Here is a 20,375-nt window from a genome sequence, read left to right as displayed (position 1 = left end):
ACAGTCCAATTAAATGCAAAGCAGTCTCATCTTACCTAAAGCATGCCGGGGAGTGATATCTGACTCCTGCAAAGGACACACTTACTAGTAAGAGGCTGGCACAGATTCAAGTCACACCAATTCTTGCTCCAGTACTTCTCCTCCAGTGCTACCAAAACAGGTGGTGTCACCATCCTTTTCATGCATTCCTTCAAAGGCACAGTGGGATGCGAAATTGCTGAACTGAGGAGTAAACTGTTAGCATATCAGGTCCACTTATTTGAATTGACCCTCACTCTGGCCTCTCTCTGTGCACCTAATGTCAATACTGAGCTGTTCCTCATGTGGGCCAAGCCGGAGGTGATGACTTCCCCTGACCAGATTCTATTAATGGGCAGAGATTCGAATCTTGTGATAAGGAATAACACCAATAGGTCAGGACAGTGCTATTGAAAGTCAGGTGTGCTTTCCAAAGACGGAATGAGTTGACTACAAAAAAATAGGCCTGTGGGACTTGGGTCAATGCCTACACCCACACACTACAGACTATACCTTCTATTCACATGCACACAAGACTTATTCCCGTCTTTACTTTATAGGCACAGGGAGTATCCAAATGCAGGTCACAGCAGTTGAGATTGAGCCCCGGCGCTTATACGCCCATGCCCCTGTAACCCTTACTTTAAGGGTGCCACTCCTAGGATGGACCTCCTACCCATTGAGACTGAGTAAAAGTCTGCTACATTGAATGGAGGTGATCAGTCATATTGCCCAAGTGAATAAATACTTTCTAGCACTAAGCAACCAGCCTGAAACCTCTATTGCCACTCTATGGAAAATATTGAAGGTGGTAGTCAGAGGAGAATGTATCTCTCTCTGCTGCTGACAGCAAAGCACGTAAAGAGAACAACAGGAGCTAGAGGGGATGGTGAAGGATTTAAAGACTATCCTCAAATGAACAGGGCCCGCAGATATGGCTGCAACTAGAGTATGCACACAGCCAGTTTAGCAGCTTAGACTTAGACAAGGCAAAAAATGCAGCGCTCCACCTCCAGCACTTCTTCTACATTGGTGGAGACAAATGTGGTAGGCTGCTTGCCAACAAATTGCAGGCCAAGCAACAAGCAGAGAGGTTGGAAGTAATACTTCTTCCGAATGGCACAGAAATAAGTGAAGACGTGCCTAGAGCGACTGCCTTCTGGGATTACTATATGTCGGTACATGAGACACAAGACTTGTCACTCAAGTCATTGTAGGATTAGGTACAAGCCACACATATACCCAGACTCACTCACCAACAGAATGCCACTCTTGACCAGCCCACACACATTGAGAAGGTTGTGACAGCCATAGTGCACCAGAAACTGCTGAAATCCCCCGGCCCAGATGGGTTCTCAGCTGTCTTTTACAAACAGTTTTACCAGGATCTCGCCCCTATTCTTATGTAGCTCTTTAATTCCTTTGTGGACACTGTCACTTTGACACCCTCCATGCTTGAGGCTTCCACTACTGTCATATGTAAATCTGGCAAGACAAGAAGCAGTGCAGTTCCTATAGGCCCATCTCTCTTATAAATGTGACTGCAAATCTATTCACAAGCATCTTAGCAGCAAGATTGGTGCCCTACATCCAGGGACTTGTGAATCCTGATCATTTGGGACTTGTACCACACCTCCAGTGTGATGACAACAACAAGCGTATCCTGCACCTAATGGATAAGGCTATACATTTGCACAAGATCACAGTGCTCTTGGCTATTGATGCTGAAAAAGCATTCGACCAGGTGCACTGGCCATATCTGGAAGCAGCGGTGGCCTACTTTGGCCTTGCAGATAGATTCTGGGCCTGGAGTCTGAGCAACTATGGAGTTTCTCAGGCAACAGTGCCATTAAGGGCATGGCCTAGGTTTTTCTTCGTATCTACAGGGGGACCAAACAGGAGTGTCGGCTGTTGCCCATGTTGTTCACTCTGTATATGGAGCGAATGGGATAGGGAGTGCGGTATAACTTACACATCATAGGGTGCAGTCTGGGAATGAGGAGCAGATCAACAGCCTTTATGCTGATGATGTGATAGTGGCACTAGAAGACCCGCTAAAGCCCTTACCAGCGTTCCTAGTAGAATTGGGGAAATTTGGAGAGGCTGTGGGCTTTTGCATCAATCTTCAGAAATCACAGACTCTCAACCTCTCGGTTCCCCCGACAGTGCTGACCCAACTATCAATCTGTTCTAATTACCTGTTCCGATGGGTGAATACCTCTGTGTCTTACGAAGGTGTTAAGATTGATACTACACTAAAGGATACTGTGGTCATTAACTACCAATACTCAGGCAGATCCTTAACAATCTCACCCAATGGAAACACTACTGACTTTTATGGCTCAGATGGGTAGCTGCGCTAAAAATGACCATGCTGCCACGGGCTCTTTTTTTTGTTCCAGTCCTACATTTAACACCCCCAGTAGCTACATTATAAGCTTTTCAGAAAGAAGTCAACAGCTTTGAATGGAAGGGTAGGAGGCCATGTAGGAGCTGTGACCAAACGTATCGAGAGGGCAGAGAGGGGGCCCTTGGGGTTCCTAATCTCTGGCACTACTATGAAGCGATATAGCACTGCTGTTTCAGGGAGTGGAGTCGTACAGCATCAAAGAAGCATTGATGTTTGATGGACAGAGCAATAGCAAGGAACCACTTCTGGAAGATCTCCTTGCGCAAACAGCAAAGGGCTTGGGGTTTATACTCCTCCCCCATTATCAGTGCCACCCTCGGTGTGTGGGACAAGGTAAGTATTACTACTCACTTTCTTGAAGTAGCCAACCTCTTGCTGAGTACTGCAGAAGTACCAGCATCATGGAAACACACCAACTTTATCCCTCTTTTAAAAAGCCTTCTTTAGATGCCACTCAGCCAGAAAACTATTATCCTATCTCCCTGTTGCCATTTGTCTTCATTAGGTGCCACTCAGCCAGAAAACTACTACCCTATTTCCCGCTTGCCATTTCAATCCAAAGTGGTGGAGAAACATGTAAAATCTCCCAACAAAATTTGTAGAACAAAATCAAATATTTGATGTCTCCCAAAATGGTTTCTGACCATCACATAGCACTGAAACTGCACTTCTAACAGTTACTGAAGCCCTTTGCAGATCCACAGGTGGTGGCAAATCCCAGGCTTTGATCCTCTTAAATTTAAGTATAGCCTTCGACACTGTCTCCATGCAATTCTGCTATCTCGCTTTTCTGAATTGAAAGTACAGGGTACAGCTCTGACCTGGTTTGCCTCTTTCCTAAAAGAGTGGCAACTTCAAGTTACATCCCCCACTTTCGCATCATCCCAAAGAGCACTGGTACACAGTAGCCCCCAATGTTCGGCACTCAGCCCTAGCCTTTTTAACATTTACGTCAGACCCCTGGTTGAGGTAGGGAAATCCTGTGGAATTTCACTAGTGTTGTATGCCAACAACAAACACTCAGCTGCTCATCTCCTTGTCAGCAGAATCATCCAGCGACTGTGCCTATTTCAAAAACTGCATAACAGCATTTGCTGGATGAATGCCTGACAAATGCTTACAACGTAACACCAGTAAAATGGAGATCCTCCTGCTGGGTAGGTATGCCCATCTTTGGAGTGACCAATGGTGGCGGGCAGTACTGTGCCCCCCTCAGAACCAAAATCAGTGGTAAAAACCCTTGAGATATGGATGGATACATCTCTTTCCTTTGAAATCTAAGCCAAAATGCTAGCCGGTCACTGTTTTGGCATCCTAAGAAGCCTCAAGCCCATTTTGGGACTTTTTCCCCAGCAAGTACGCCAACTGATTGTGCAATCCTTGGTCATATCATGACTCAACTACATCAACATTCTTTATCTGGGATTAAAAATATCTATTATGAACCACTTTCAGGTTGTCCAAAACGCTGCTGCTAGACTTCTCTTTTCCCTCCCTTAATTCAGCTTCGACTTTCCATCTTCTAGTTAAGCTCCTGTGGATACCTACTGGAAAGTGCACTAAATTCAAGGCCCTATGCATTTCCCACAAAATCTTATGCAAGCAAGGAGCAGCCAGTCTAGTCACCCTGATGAATTTCTATAGGCCCGTCATATCACTTAGCCCTACTGATTTAAACCTGGCCTACACACCCCGCTATAGCAGAGCAGAGGGTGGCTTTTCCTTTCGTGTCTTAGCCCTAACCCTATAGAACGTCATGACATCCAACCTCAGGAAGATTCAAGATCACTTCCATTTCCGGAAACAGCTGAAAACCTTGTTGTTTTCCAGCTAGGATGACGATTTCACTTGCCATCTTGCGGCCTTGTCTTATCTGTGACTAGAACCAGGAGGCCCCTTTGGGGCAGGCGTGCACTTTTAAAATTATTTTAACATAACATAACATAACATAACATGACATAACATAACATAACATAACATAACATAACATAACATAACAACATAACATAACACCATGCTGGCTAGATATCCAGAGAGTGCACATGATGTCTTCGTTTACTGCCACAGTATCATTCATGAGCATTTTCCGAAAGGGACATATGGGAACGGCCTCCTCATTGGTAAGGATACCACAAATACACTTACTACCAACTAAGAAGGTGTAATGTATGATTTAATAATAGCATCATTATAATTATATTTTAATAGCCATATTTGTGTTTGTGAATGGATCTCATGCCATATGCACATAATGGGAATAACGGACTCCAACATGTAGACAATGATGTTCCATTGTGTAATTCCCTCACTAATCCTGCATTGGAATTAGGAAAAAATCAACTGGGAGTATTGTGTCATCGAACACTGTCTGAGTGGACAGAAACACATTTTCTGCAATGGCTAACAAATCAACACAATAATCATGTGGTTCAGAAGTGAAGTCAATATGAGTAGAAAGCGTACATATTAGCTAATTGTGAGATGTATGTATGTTCAGTGGCGTCTCTTGTCTGTAATTTGTGAATGTTACCCTAAAATATTGGGTGTTGAAAAAAATTATGTGTTCTTAAGTACATGTGTCACACATAGCAGTAAATTTGTATGTTGATTGAAGTATCAAGAGCACTAATAGAAGAAGTTTTTGTAAATTCCACATATGTCATTGTCGTAGGGTCTGAGTAATGGAGACTCGTAGGCACTTTCGTTTGTATGCTTTTTATTAAGTTGAGGTAATCAAATAATAGGATTTTAGTTCTTTTCCTTTTCCTAACTTTGGTTGTATTTTGCCTTCCGTCTTCTTGGATCACTCATGGGGTTTTCATCTTCTGTTCTTCTTCTCAGATGGTGACTCAAGAGGTGCGTGGGAGAAAAGGAGAAGACTACATCATTGGTGGCCTGGTAAGTGGTATTATTTACTTTTTCCCTGTTCTGTCTCACTCTTCTCTCTTTTTTTTAATCTCCTTCTTGTTCTACTCTTACTGGTTCTTTTCCTCTTCTTCCTTTCCATTCTTTTCTTTCTTTTCCTTGTTTATCTCTTCTCCTGTCTTGACTGTCCTTTCCCTCTCTTTGTAGGAGTTCTGGTGCTGTAGTTCTCTGTCTTGCTGGTTACTACGTCGAATTTCCCCTTTTCCAATCTCTTGTTTTGTTTGTTTGGTTTTCATAACAACCTACTGTGGCTGGTTATATGTAGCTCTTAGCACTGATCGGGGGTTTTCTATTCTGTCTTACCCTCTCTCTCTCTTTTTGACCTTACTGATAATACGTGAAAAAACAACAAATCAAACTAAATATCCCCACACTCTGGGAGAAAAAAAAGATGTCCAAAAAGATGTCCAAAAGCTGCGTCCCTTAATTCAGCCGACTCGGGATTGGTCTGTGGCTGAATCAAGACCGGGTCATTTCCCTGTGACGCAACGTGCCCCCAGGGAACTAATGGGCCGGATTCGGGAGGATCGACCCGGCATAGTCATGCACTGTAAGTGTACCTACAATTCATGTGGAAATGCCAAATATAGGTACATATGTGATATTAAAAGTACAGGGTACACATATTTCTCAGTCATTCTTGCAGTCTAGGTCCAAACATAAACATAGTTATCAACCCACATAAACAAACTTCATAGATTGATGACCAATTTGGTGCATCAAGTAGCCTACATTTCCTGCATCTCATATTAATATGTTGTCAAACATATCATACACCAGTGAATACTGTGGAATTAAATGCAACCAGTGTAAGGTATTAAAGTGTACTCAGGATCCTAGACTCAACACTCTCTTGCCACATCAATGATGTCATAATCAATGCATATAGGTATTGAATTATCTACAAGGCAAAATCACATACAGACATATGAAATCTGAAAGTGTAATGTGTACGTATGTGGCATACATTTACCTTTATCTACATCAGTTTGTCCACTATTAAAACAGCCTACATTGCTATCCCTATGTGCCAATCAAAGTTCAGCATGACACCTTGCCATATAAAAAGCATTAGCTTTTGACAAAAGCTTTGTAACTATCCATGTCACATGTTGGAAATTTACTACATATACTTAGCAAATAGCCACTCTAAATTAAGTGAACAAATCAAAGGCTGTGCTAATGTCATGTAGGCAAGCATGGACCTCTAAAGTGACAAAAGGACAAGTGTATGTGTGAGTGCCAAACATGTTGGCACTGTCACAACCTGCATCTAGTAACTTAAAATGACAGTCAGCATGCAGAAGTGTCCTATGTCTCAGGACATAAACAATATGTGTGGTGACACAGAACTTGAAGATACATGTGTAAAGCAAAAGTCAACAGTATCTAACACATATTGGTCAAAAGTGTAAGAAATATGTATGCGTTTGGCAGCATACATAACCCTCATGGACAGTTATGTCTAAGTAACAATGTGCTATTTGATTTTCTGTTTTCTGTTTGTACTTTTCAGGTGACCAAGGATATGGGTTGCAGCCATGCGTCATGACCCCATTCATCAATCCTCAGATGGAGACGGAAACAAGATTTAACATAGTGTGAGAAAGTAGCTTCTTTCTAGCATGGTTACCCCACTTTTGGCCTGTTTGTGTGTGTTTTGCATGTCTCACTGGGATCCTGCTAGCCGGGACCCCAGTGCTCATAGTTTGTGGCCTATGTGTGTGTTGTCAGTAGTGCTAAACTGTGTCACTGAAGTTCTGCTAACCAGAACTCCAGTGCTTATGCTCTCTCTATTTCCAAATTAGTCACTATAGTTTAGTGACTTCATATTCCAATTTCTATTGGCACACTGGACCCCCCTTACAAGTCCCTAGTATATGGTACTTAGGTACCCAGGGGATTGAGGTTCCAGGAGATCCTTATGGGCTGCAGCATTTCTTTTGCCACCCATAAGGAGCTCAGACAAACCTTTCTTCGGGACTGCCATTGCAGCCTGAGTGAAATAGTGCCCACACTATTTCACAGCCATTTTCACTGCACTTAAGTCATTTATAAGTCACATATTTGTCTAGCCTTCATTTACTGAAGGCTAGGTGAAAAGTTACTAAGTGTGAGGGTGCCCTTGTACTAGCAAAGGTGCCCCCACGTTGTCCAGGGCCAAGTCCCTAGACTTTGTGGGTGCGGGGATACCATTACACACGTGGACTACAGATAGGTCTATACTTATATGTAGCTTCACATTGTAACTCTGAATATGGCCATGTAAGGTGTCTAAGATCATGGAATTGTCCCCCCATTCCAAATCTGGTATTGGGGGCCAATCCCATGCATCCTGGGGCTCCACCATGGACCCCCCAGTACTGCTAAACCAGCTCTCTGAGGCTTGCACTGCAGCTACAGCTGCTGCTACCTGACAGATAGAGTTCTGCCCTCCTGGGGTCTAAGCAGCTCAGTCGCAGGAAGGCAGAATAAAGCATTTCCTTTGGGAGAAGGGTGTTACACCCTCTCCCTTTAGAAATAGGTGTTACAGGATTGGGAGGGGTAGCCTCCCAGAGCCTCTGGAAATGCTTTGAAGGGCACAGATGGTGCCCTCCTTGCATAAGCGAGTTTACACTGGTTCAGGGACCCCCCAGTCCCTGTTCTGGCGTGAAACTGGACAAAGAAAAGGGGAGTGACCACTCCCCTGTCCATCACCACCCCAGGGGTGGTGCCCAGAGCTCCTCCAGTGTGTCTCTGGTGTTAGCCATCTTGTTTTCCAAGGTGTGGGGACACTCTGGAGATCTCTAAGTGGCCAGTGCCAGCAGGTGACATCAGAGACCCCTCTTGATAGGTGCATGCCAGAATAGGTAGTCAATTCCCCTCTCAGTGCTATTTAGGGTCTCTTCTGTGGGTTCCTCTTCAGATTCAGCTTGCAAGTTTCCTCAAGGAATCCTCTGCACCCTCTGCTTCAGCTTCTGACCGTCTGATCAACTGCAGACTGCTCCAGGAACTGCTGTAACTGCAACAAAGTATCCAGAAAGGCTTCTGTGACCCTGCAACTTTAACTCCAGCCAGCAACTGCAACAGTTTCCAAGGTGTGCATGCTCTGAGGACTCCCTGCCTTCACCCTGCAGCAGAAGAACCAAAGGGATCTCCCATGGGGTGACGGAGTCACTTCCTTGCTCCTGCAGGCACCTTCCAAGACAACGACCGATTCTCTGGGACTCCTCTCCTGGTGACGAGCGTGCTCCCTGGAACACAGGTGGTGGACCTTTTGACCCAGACTGTCCTAAGGTCTAGCTGTCCAAATTTGGCAGAGGTAAGAGCTTCCCTTCCCGGTTTGCGACAGTACCCCTGTGCACAGCGTCATCTCTAGCTCCTGGGGCCTCTGTGTACTTTTTCCAGTAATCCTCCATGCACAGTGTAGCCCAGGTCTCCAGCACTACATCCTGTGACGCACAACTTGCTGGGTTGTTTTCCGGTGGCGTGGGACCTTCTTTTGTTGTGCTGCACCAACCGCAATTTGCACCTTCTTGGGTCCCCATGTCCTGGGACTCCTGTGGGTGCTGCCTGATCATCTGTCGGCTCTCTCCAATGTTGGGAGCCCCTATGCCTCCTCAGTCCAAGTAGAGGCCCCCAGGTCCCTCCTGGGTCCAGGCAGCGCCATTTTGATGCAAAACGCAACCTTGCTTGAACCAAAGATTATTGGATGAATCCAGCACCGCAAACTTCTTGCATCTAACATCTTGACATGGGACATCTCCTGCATCAAGCAGTAACTCGCAGCCATCCTCTTTGGTGCTCTTCTGCAGACTTCTTCTAACCGGAGAATCCTCTTTTACACAATCTTCTAGGTTGGCAGGGGCTCCTGTCCTTCCTGGAATCTTCTGAGACTTCTGGACTTGGTCTCCTCTCTTCACAGGTCTTCAGGTCCAGGAATCCACCATTTGTTGCTTGCAGTCTTGCTTGGTTCTTGCAATAATTCTTTTCATGACTTGTAGTGTGTCCTGGGGAAACTTGCAGTACTTTACTCCTACTTTCCTGCGCTCTGGGGTGGGGTACTATACTTACCTTTGGTAGACCTGCTTGGCAGACACTGAAAATCGCGACGGGTGCAACTGCACCCGTCGCACCCTAGCTAATCCGCCGGCTCCATTTGGAGCCGGCTTCATCTTTGCTGGGGCTTTCCCGCTGGGCCGGCGGGCGATCTTTTGAAGATCGCCCGCCGGCCCAGTGGGAAAGTTAGAATGGTCCCCACGGTCATTTGACCGCGGGGCGGTGTTTCGGTGGTTTCCGCCCGGTGGGCAGCACCCGCCGCCCACCGGGGTCGGAATGGCCCCCAAAATCTGGCCTGTATGTGTGTTGAGAGTAGGCCTAGGTATGTGTGACGCAGTTGGTAATTAGGCCATGTGGGCCCCTGAAATGGAGGCTGCCTGACCTCTAAAGCGGGACAATGGGATGTGGCGTTGTACACCGTTGCGGTAGGCGGTCGAAGACCGTGGCGCAATGCTGCATTGGTTAACATTGGACCCTATGGTCCCAGGAGCCAATGGCGATGTACGCCGGCGGTGATGGTACGCACTGCTGCGGACGTGACCGCTGCGGACGTGACCGCCATTTTCTATCTGTTGAGTCACTCGATATCTGATCTTCGACAGGAGAGGACCTAGACTGCAAGTGCTGCTGTGACCTCGGTCTGGAAGAGACAATGGCTCGTGCGTCAGGGGAAAGGGCCCCTGCTTTCACATCAGAGGAGTTGGAGAAGCTAGTCGACGGGGTACTCCCCCAGTACACGTTACTCTACGGTCCTCCAGACCAACAGGTAAGTACACAGGGAGCATGTTGTATGGGCTATGCCTGTGTGGAGAGGGCTGGTTGTAAGAAGGAAGGGGGCAGAGTCCTGCATGCATGAAAGACGGTGGGTGCATGTGCCACATGGCAAGGGTAGGGATGGGGGCCAATCACTTTGACGTTGCAGTTGGTAATGACTTCTCTTCTTCCCCTGTAAATTTCATGTAGGTCAGCGCCCACCAGAAGAAGGATTTTTGGCGTGCCATCGCCAAGGACGTCTGGACCCTGGGCGTCCACCACAGACGGAGCACCCACTGCCGGAAGAGATAGGAGGACATTCGCCGCTGGAGCGAGAAGACGGCGGAGGCTCAGCTGGGGATGGCCTCCCAACGTGGGAGGGGTGCCCGTCGAACCATCACCCCCCTGATGTTCCGGATCCTGGCGGTGGCCTACCCGGAGTTGGATGGGCGCTTGAGGGCATCACAGCAGGCACAAGGGGGTGAGTACACTCTCATTCAGCTGACTTTTCGTGCAGTGGAGGGGCCTGGGTGGGGGAGGAGGGCTGTGGGTTTCCCTAGACCAGGGCGAGTTCCATAGGGTAGGCCCCTTCGTAAGTCATGGCCCTGTGGCCCCCCACCCCACCTCTGTAGAGTGCCAAGTACAGCTATTCATGCCCCTGTCTCATCTATGTGTGCAGATGTCGTCCATAGCCTTGTAGGCCATTTCCCAGGAATTGTACTGTAGAGCCCAACAGCGCGGCGTAGTGCAGGGGGCTGCTGTGTCTGTCTTGTCCGCCAACGGTTGCGGTAAGCCATGCACTCAACCTGTCTTTCTTCTGTTTCTCCCCCCTTTTTTTGCGGTCTCCCTGTTCTTGTGTGCATTAGCATCATCAGGTGGAGGAGCAGTGGCACCGGAGCACGAGGGAGCTGCATCCCACATGGGCATGGAGGCCCACACTACGGACTCGGAATACACCAGTGGGATGGAGGGTGAGGGGAGCACCACGGCGGTCACAGGATCTGCAACCAGCGACACAGACTTGTCCTCCGATGGGAGCTCCCTTGTGGTGGCGGCAACATCTGTGCCCCCCACTTTAACAGGTACAGCCGCCACCCCCCCCTACCAGACCCGCCCTCCCAGCAGCCCCTCAGCCTTCGCCCCGTGCCCGCTCACCCAGGAGAGTGAGCATCTCCTTCGCCCCAGGCACCTCAGGCCCTGCCCCTGTCATCTCTGCTGCCATCAGTGAGGAGGCCATTGACCTCCTCAGGTCCCTCACTGTTGGGCAGTCTACCATTTTGAATGCCATCCAGGGTGTAGAAAGGGAGTTGCAACACACAAATGCATTCCTGGAGGGCAATCATTCTGGTCAGACTGCCCTTCATCGAACCGTTCAAACTCTGGCCTCAGCACTGATGGCAGCCATTGTCCCTGTGTCTAGCCTCCCCCCTCCAACTTCCTCCACCCAGACCCAATCCCCTGTACCTCTGCCTATCCCAAGCACACCATCAGACCAGCGTGCACACACCTCACCACACAAGGGAAGCTCAGGCAAACATAAGCACCACACATCCCACAGGCACTCACGCAAGCATCACACACTTACAGACACACCAACATCCACTGCCTCCACTGTGTCCCCCTCCTCCTCGTCTCCCTCCTCCCTCCCAGTCTCGTCTACACTCACACCTGCATGCACTACCACTACAGCCACTACGTCCCGCACCAGCACACCCCCCACCACACCCCGCTCACGTGCACTCACCACCCCCACTACCATTCACAAGTCCCCTGTGTCCTCTCCCAGTGTGTCTGTGACGCCCCCTCCGAAGATACACAAATGCAGCCACACACCCACCCAACAGCCATCCACCTCACAACAGCCTCCAGCGCATGCACCTGCACCCAAATCCACAAAACTTACACCTCCTACAACCACCACCTCTTCCTCCACTCCCAAACGCCCTCCATCTACCCGTCCAAGTGTCTCCAAACAACTTTTCATGTCCACCCTTAACCTATTTCCCACCACCCCCCCGTCCAACTCATAGGTCCCGTACTAGCACCTCATCCACAAAATCACCGGGACCAGTGGTGCCTGTTGTGACAGGTATGTGGAGTGCACCGGCCACCAGGCCAGCCAGTGTAACACGGAGCCAGAGCACAGCCAGTCCCCCCCCTGTGAAGCACCAGAAGTTGGGCAGTACCTGGTGAGAGAGGGGGAAGACTCCAGCCACCGAAGCCGCTCACAGGCTTCGGACTCAGGTGTGGACTCAGCTGTGACTCCTCCCAAGGTGGGGAAGGGGCAGAAGAAAGGCGCAAAGTCTGGGAGGAGCAGCACGGCGGAGAAGACCGCCATCATCCCCGCTGGCCAGGAGGCCAACGCCAGCCCCATCGTCGCTGCCCAGGAGGCCACCGCCAGTCCCCTCGTCGCTGTCCAGGAGGACCCCGCCAGCCACAGCCCAGCTGCCCAGGAGGGCCCCGCCAGCCACAGCCCAGCTGTCCAGGAGGACCCCGCCAGTCACAGCCCAGCTGCCCAGGAGGGCCCCGCCAGCCACAGCCCAGCTGCCCAGGAGGACCCCGCCAGCCACAGCCCAGCTGGGCAATGAAGGACCGCCAGCCCCAGCCCAGCTGGGCAATGAATGACCGCCAACTCAAGCACCACTGAACAGGGCAAGCACCGCTGAACATGGCAAGGACCGCCAACTCAAGCACCGCTGAACAGGGCAAGCACTGCTGAACAGGGCAAGGACCGCCAACTCAAGCCCCGCTGAACAGGGCAAGCCCTGCTGAACAGGGCAAGGAACGCCAACTCAAGCACCGCTAGCCCATGAGCGGCAGGGGCAGTGACGCAACAGGGACCGTCACGGGGTGAGTGATGCACTTTGGGCACCAGTCCCCCTCCAGAACCAGTGGAGACATGCATCCACTCCGTCTGTCCTTAACAGGATGAAGCACTCTGGGCACCAGTCCCCCTCCAGAACCAGTGGAGACATGTATCCACTCCGTCTGTCCTGCACAGGATGAAGCACTCTGGGCACCAGTCCCCCTCCAGTACCAGTGGAGATATGAATCCACTCCGTCTGTCCTAAACAGGATGAAGCACTCTGGGCACCAGTCCCCCTCCAGAACCAGTGGAGACATGCATCCACTCCGTCTGTCCTCCACAGGATGAAGCACTCTGGGCACCAGTCCCCCTCCAGAACCAGTGGAGACATGCATCCACTCCGTCTGTCCTGCACAGGATGAAGCACTCTGGGCACCAGTCCCCCTCCAGAACCAGTGGAGACTGTTATCCACTTGAGAGACTGTGGCTTTGCACTCCCCAGGATAAAGCAGTGGGCAAACCTCCCACTGGAGAGACTTGAGAGACTGTGGCTTTGCACTCCCCAGGATAAAGCAGTGGGCAAACCACCCACTGGAGAGACTTGTGAGACTGTGGCTTTGCACTCCCCAGGATAAAGAAGTGGGCAAACTACCCACTGGAGAGACTTGAGAGACTGTGGCTTTGCACTCCCCAGGATGCAGCAGTGGGCAAACCACCCACTGGAGAGACTTGAGAGACTGTGGCTTTCTACTCCCCAGGATTGAACAGTGGGCAAACCACCCACTGGAGAGACTTGAGAGACTGTGGCTTTGCACTCCCCAGGAAAAAGCAGTGGGCAAACCACCCACTGGAGAGACTTGAGAGACTGTGGCTTTGCACTCCCCAGGATAAAGCAGTGGGCAAACCACCCACTGTAGAGACTTGAGAGACTGTGGATTTGCACTCCCCAGGATGGTACAGTGGGCAAACCACCCACTGTAGAGACTTGAGAGACGGTGGCTTTGCACTCCCCAGGATACATCAATGGGCATGGAGCCCCCTCGTGGATCTGGCGTCGTGCACTCATCCGGCTGAGGTGCCCCCCCTTCCCTTCCCCCTGAGGTACCTGTTGTATTTCTATCTGATGCCCCTGCAGTGTTCTCTCCGTCATGATCGGGTTTCTTGTGTGGGCCTCGTCCATGCATTTTGGGCCCAGTGGTCCACGGACTATGAATGGTGTATTACCTGGACTACTATTCGTGGTGTATATTTTGTTAATAGTGTATATATGTATATTTTTGCTTACTCTACTTAGATATTATACAATGGTTACACTCATTTCCTTTTGTCTTTGCATTCTTCCGGGGAGTTTGGGGGTTGTTACTGTAATGTTTGGACATGCTGTATTAGTGTGTGTGTTGTAGTGGGTTAGGGTGGGGGTGGGGGTGTTGCGTGTGTGTGTCCCTGTTTTTTCCCTCCCTCCTCCCCTATGTCGTAGGTGCAGTACTCACCTTGGTTTTCGCCGCCGGCGTTGGTGCTCCTGGTACAGGAGCAGGAAGACTAGCGCAGGAAGAATATGGAGTTCCGGCTCTATGGTGCCCTCCTTCTTCGTGGAGTGTGATGAGGTGAGCGTTTTCCCTTTGAATTTCCTGTTTCCGCCGTGTTTTTATCCGTGGTGAATCCGCCCCAGAAAAGGTGGTGGATTGGCCTGTCATAATAGTGTGGGCGGTACATTGTCTCCCGCCTGTCTGTTGGCGGTGACCGCCAAGCTGTTTGTCTGTACCGCCGTGGCGGTCGGAGTGTTAAAGTGCCTGTCTTTGTTGGCGGTTTCTGCCACGGTCGTAATTCCAAATTTTTTACCGCCGGCCTGTTGGCGGTCTTACCGCCGCTTTAACACTGTCCGCCAGGGTTGTAATGACCACCATAGTTTGGAATGTTGAACAGTGTGCAAAAGGGTAATGTGTGTGTGCTAGTAGTGTATGTTCTACGTGACACTCGCTAGTACAGTTCAAAGGTAGTGTAGAACTAAACAGTGAGATAGATTTACAAGTTTTGTCATGCAGTGCAGCAAATCATCTTGCTGTGCTGCACTGCATGAGAGGGAGAGGACAGAAATGTGCTGTGTTTAAAATAATATGGCACATTCCAGCTTTTTCCTGCCATGCTGATGCTGTTTTGGCAGCCTAGCACCAACACAGACACCTTTGCATCATGTTGCAAGTATGCTTGTGTTACATGCAGGATTGTTTTTATGCATGAGGGGACACCTTCGAGCAAAAAATAAATCCTGAGAGGCATATTACTTGATCTACGTGTGCTGTTGAATGCATTGAAAGAGGAAGTAACAAGGATAAATAAACATATCACTCCTTGTTATGCCTCTCATTAGAAGCTGTATCTTTCTGGCCCATTACCAGATTTACCTGCAAATGCATCTAAAACCATGGAAGTTGCATGGCAACAACCATGCAACAGCCATGGAATGCCTCACTAGTGCAGAGTGAGTGATTGCAATGCAAATATTTGTGAGGCATTACTTTAATTGAGATTTATGAAGGCACCCAGGGATACGCAAGGTGACCTTGCGTGGCTTCACAAATAACATATTTGAGTTGGTTTGCACATATACCACATTGCATGGTGCAAGCACCATGCAACTGGGGTCATACCTACACCCCTAGGTGCAGAAGTTGCTGCATCGCTACATTACATGGACGACCTTGGCTAACTTTATGCATAAGACATGGCTGCCTGATGAAAACATGAGTTTTATTGGAATTACACAAGATGGAATTTTACAGTCCAGAAAAGCTGCGCGCTGGGTGGGACATACACTGGAGTATTGGGTAACCAGCCTGCATCTGTGCTTCCTTAAGTGTGTGTTGCATCAGTGACACATCAGAAGGTAGGGATCTCAACACAATCAGCAAGAGAGAGATTGGGCTGATTAGGGAATAAACAAAGTGGGGCATAGGCTCCAGGATCTTTTTTCAAATGCACATATGACTGTGGGGAACATCCAGGAGTGTACCCTGGTAACGAATGTGAAAACCATTGTGTGAGCATTCTTCCCTTGATTCCTGCCTTGCTGTGCTGCCATGCTGCCTGCTGGTCCCTTGGCTATATGATAAGGACTGAACATGAATTCCTTGAACCCAGACAGACTCAAGGGCAATTTACCTGGCCTCCTGTCATTAATCTCAGGGACATGAAAGTCTTCAATCCACCCAGCTTCAATACCAGGACACTGCCTTCTGTCACTCTGACCTGCCAAGTGGTGCCACCCCAGTCCTGGAGTAATGGAAGTGGGCCTAGTGTGTTGAACCAGCAGAAGCCACACTTCCACTGTAGATCCAGTGCATCAGCCCTATTGCGCGGGTCACAACCTGTGCATCATCCCCATTTCACAGCTTTGAGCCCGTGCATCACACCAGTTGTGTGGGTCGGAACCCATGCATCATCGCCATTGTGTGGACCTGACTATACTGCAGAAGTTTTATAGCGCAGTGCATCCATCATGCAATGTCCATTTGCATAGCAATGTGTCAGAGAAATCAACACAAATGTCAGAAAAGTGCTCAACACACCCAAGAAATGCCACAATATTTGTGACAGGTTGCATACTGGGAAGTGTGAAAGTTATTTTCACTTTCTCTTACAGTCTGTTAGTTTATGCTGGTTGTTTGTTGTGCTTAGAGAGTATCTGGAGGATTTATGCAAGTTTTGATCTAGTCGGTGTCTGGTATGTCCCTGTTTTCTGTACATTGTGTACCTTTTGTGTTTGCGTATAGTATATTTGTCTTTGTATTGTCAGGTGTTTGTCAGTTTTGGGGTTCTATATATATTATCTGTTAGCATTAGTTTAATGGGTGTTTGTTTGGGGTGTCGTAGGTTAGCAAGGGAAAGGCTCATGCCGTGAAAGGGTAGGGGTAACAATTTTGAAAAGGGAGAGTTTGTGGGACTCATATGGCTCCTTTTGCATTGCCTTCCCCACATGGTGGCCTCTGGGGGTAGGGTCATCCAGGACTGCTTACCCCCCAGAACAGGAAGGATTGATGGGAGTAGTGGTGCTGGCACATGGGCCAAGTCTTTGGAGGGGATCGCACTGTCTCCCAGCTCAAGCACCGGTGGGCTGATGTTCTGGCACGTGAGGCCGATCTGGTGGACCTGCTGGGTTTGGAGATCAGAGGCCTTGTAGGTATGCATGTTTGTACTATCTTCATTAGGTAATGTTGATATAGCAGTCATGCTAAACCTAAACATTAAAGCCCCAGACTTCTTAATGTAGTATGTGGTTTGAAATAGCACCATGCAACTTGATTCATGTGCAATACAAAAATCAAAGTACTATTATTTAAGCAGCACTTGGCCACTTTGTGTGCCTCGGAGAGACTGCATAAATCCAGTGTAATGCAACACAGGGCCAATAGCTGCGGTGATATAGCCTGCCCCAGGGGGCAGGGTCTATGAGTTGTGAATTGTTGTTCACATTGAACATGCATGGATCTAGAAGCATTCCCTGATTAAACATACATGACTGACAAGGGAATGCTCCAAAAATGCCAGACCTCCCTCCACAGATAATGACTAAGGAGGAAGTATATGTTCAATCTCCATTTATGTAAAACTTTTTATGTGTGCTGCATTGTGTAGCACACATAGGCCCTCATTCTAACTCTGGTGGGTGGCGGGAAGCGCCATTTGGCTGCCACGCGGCCAAAATACCGCTTCCCGCATTCTGACATTCCCGCTGGCCCGGCGGGCGCTAAGCAAGTTAGCGCCCGCTGGCCCAGCGAGAATGAGGGCTGCAACACAGGAGCCGGCTCCGAATGGAGCTGGCGGTGTTGCGGCGGTGCGACGGGTGCAGTTGCACCCGTCGCGCTTTTCACTGTCTGCTAAGCAGACAGTGAAAAGCCGCCCTGGGCCCTGTTAGGGGACCCCTGCACTGCCCATGCCAGTCGCATGGGCCCCCAGGGGCCCCAGGACACCCGTTCCCACCAGCCTCTTCCTGGCGGTGAAAACCGCCAGAAACAGGCTGGCGGGAAGGGGGTCAGAATCCCCAAGGCAGCGCTGCTTGCAGCGCTGCCCTGGCGGATTCGCCCAGCCGGGGGTAAACCGACAGGAAACCGCCGGCCCCGGTTTTCTGACCGCGGCTTTACCGCCGCGGTCAGAATGGGCTAGGAAGCACCACCAGTCTGTTGGCGGTGCTTCCGTCATTCGCGGCCCTGGCGGTCTTTGACCGCCAGGGTCGGAATGACCCCCATAGACAGCTGAAAATGCCTCAAGCAATTGCTTTTGTGCCAGAAGGTGGTCCTTGCAGGACAAAACAATACAAACCTTCTTAGAAGGCATGCACCCTTGCACCATGTTGCAAGTTAGCATGCATTGCCGCAAGTCAGCACTTGTGTTCCAGCTCTCTGAAAAGTCTGATGTGGTGTTTACAGTATATCATACAGTGTATACCTGTCCTTTCCCATTGCATTACTAATGTAGCCTGTCTAGGGCCAATGGTTTCACCCTAGTGTCATGCTATAAAGGGGCCTGGGATGATGCTGACCAGCAGTATAGAAAACATTACATGCCTGAGGAATGCTTCAAGCATGTGATGTTAGATAACTCTGAGCTTCAATATCCAGACAGCTCAGCCCTGCAAGCTGACTAGCTGCATCCCATATTCATACAACGTATTCATATGTGTGTCAAGTGTTGAATATTTTACATACACTGGGCTGTCACAGTATTTATTATGGGATGTGGCCTCTGTGTAGCTGTACTATTTATAATGTAATGTTCAAATCTTTGGGGGTTATTACAACTTTGGAGGAGGTGTTAATCCGTCCCAAAAGTGACGGTAAAGTGACGGATATACCACCAGCCGTATTACGAGTCCATTATATCCTATGGAACTCGTAATACGGCTGGTGGTATATCTGTCACTTTACCGCCACTTTTGGGATGGATTAACACCTCCTCCAAAGTTGTAATAACCCCCTTTGGGGGTCATTCCGAGTTTGGCGGGCGGCAGTTGCCGCCCGCCAAACTTCCCCCGTCGAAAGACCGCTCCGCGGTCAAAAGACCGCGGGGGCCATTTCGACTTTCCCGCTGGGCCGGCGGGCGACCGCCAAAAGAGCGCCCGCCGGCCCAGCGGGAAAGGCCCTGCAACATTGAAGCCGGCTCCAAATGGAGCCGGCGGTGTTGCAGAGGTGCGACGGGTGCAGTTGCACCGGTTGCGATTTTCACTGTCTGCAAAGCAGACAGTGAAAATCCTGCTGGGGCCCTGTTAGGGGGCCCCTGCACTGCCCATGTCAGTGGCCCCCAGGGGCCCCACGACACCCGTTCCCGCCATCCTGTTTCTGGCGGTGAAAACCGCCAGAAACAGGCTGGCGGGAAAGGGGTCGGAATCCCCATGGCGGCGCTGCAAGCAGCACCGCCATGGAGGATTCTCCCAGCCGGGGGAAGTTCGGCGGGAAACCGCCGGGCCCGGCTGGGCGACCGCGACTTTACAGCCGCGGTCGGAATAGCAAAGGAAGCACCGCCAGCCTGTTGGCGGTGCTTCTGTGGTCGTCGACCCTGGCGGTCGATGACCACCATGGTCAGAATGACCCCCTTTGTCTTGTAGGGGGCCTTGTCCCTTTGATGCAGGGAGAAGTCAACATCTTCCAGGATCACAATACAAACAGTAAGTGTAATGAGTACATGGTTGTAACTCTGTGATATGTGTGTGTGTGTGTGTGATCCTTGAGAGTTGTAACGTTGTGGTGTGTATAAGGAGGTATCAATCACCTGCAACCAAATTATGGTCATTGTGCAAAAACAACCAAGCTTGACCACAGAATAATTTAGAATTGAGAAGGATGCATGTTATTCTGAATGTAGGGGCATTGTAACCAGGTCTACAGTATTCATGCAGTTTCCCATCTATGCTGATGTTTGCAAATCTATAATCTTGATGCATTCAGCACAAGAACCATTGTCTGGTGCTTAATCTTCAGATGTTCAACATAATAAAAACTGGTTGTACCACAAATTGCACAAATGTAAGGAACCATGTTTCAACAGATATAGCAGCAAAGTGTAATGACTGTCTCTAAGCTAGTCTGGGGAATGTTTCCGTTGCCTATGTCCATATTTCAGTAGGAAACAGGTACGGATGAGGTGGAAAAAATAACCCAGACAGTGTTACTAAGGGGGTCATTACGACCCCTGCAGTGTAATAGTGGAGATAGTACCGCCAACAGGCTGGCGGTACATACCACCACTATTATGACATTGGTAGTTTGGCCAAAGCCAAACCGCCATGTTAACACACCGACCGCCACGGCGGTAACGACCGCTGGGCTGGAGGCTACAGTCTCCATCCCGGCAGCCGTCACTAGGCCATCCATGGCATTTTGACCTCGCCTACCGCCATGGTTTCCATGGTTTCTGTACCGCCATGGAAATCAT

General features: G+C 49.5%; 1 long non-coding RNA gene across 2 annotated transcripts in view; it reads left to right on the top strand.

Moving 5' to 3' along the window:
• The window catches only part of LOC138266120 (uncharacterized), a 47,808-nt gene that overhangs the window by 17,364 nt on the left and 10,069 nt on the right, over positions 1 to 20,375 (top strand). For both annotated transcript variants that reach the window (XR_011199466.1, XR_011199465.1), the window contains exons 2-3: positions 5,270 to 5,326; positions 6,870 to 6,954. This is a non-coding gene — a long non-coding RNA (uncharacterized lncRNA). The remainder of the gene's footprint in view (positions 1 to 5,269; positions 5,327 to 6,869; positions 6,955 to 20,375) is intronic.

The sequence above is a fragment of the Pleurodeles waltl genome, chromosome 11 (assembly GCF_031143425.1).
Source record: "Pleurodeles waltl isolate 20211129_DDA chromosome 11, aPleWal1.hap1.20221129, whole genome shotgun sequence".
NCBI lineage: Eukaryota > Metazoa > Chordata > Amphibia > Caudata > Salamandridae > Pleurodeles > Pleurodeles waltl.
Note: the sequence above shows the minus strand (reverse complement) of the source record. Positions and strands in the feature narration are given on the sequence as shown.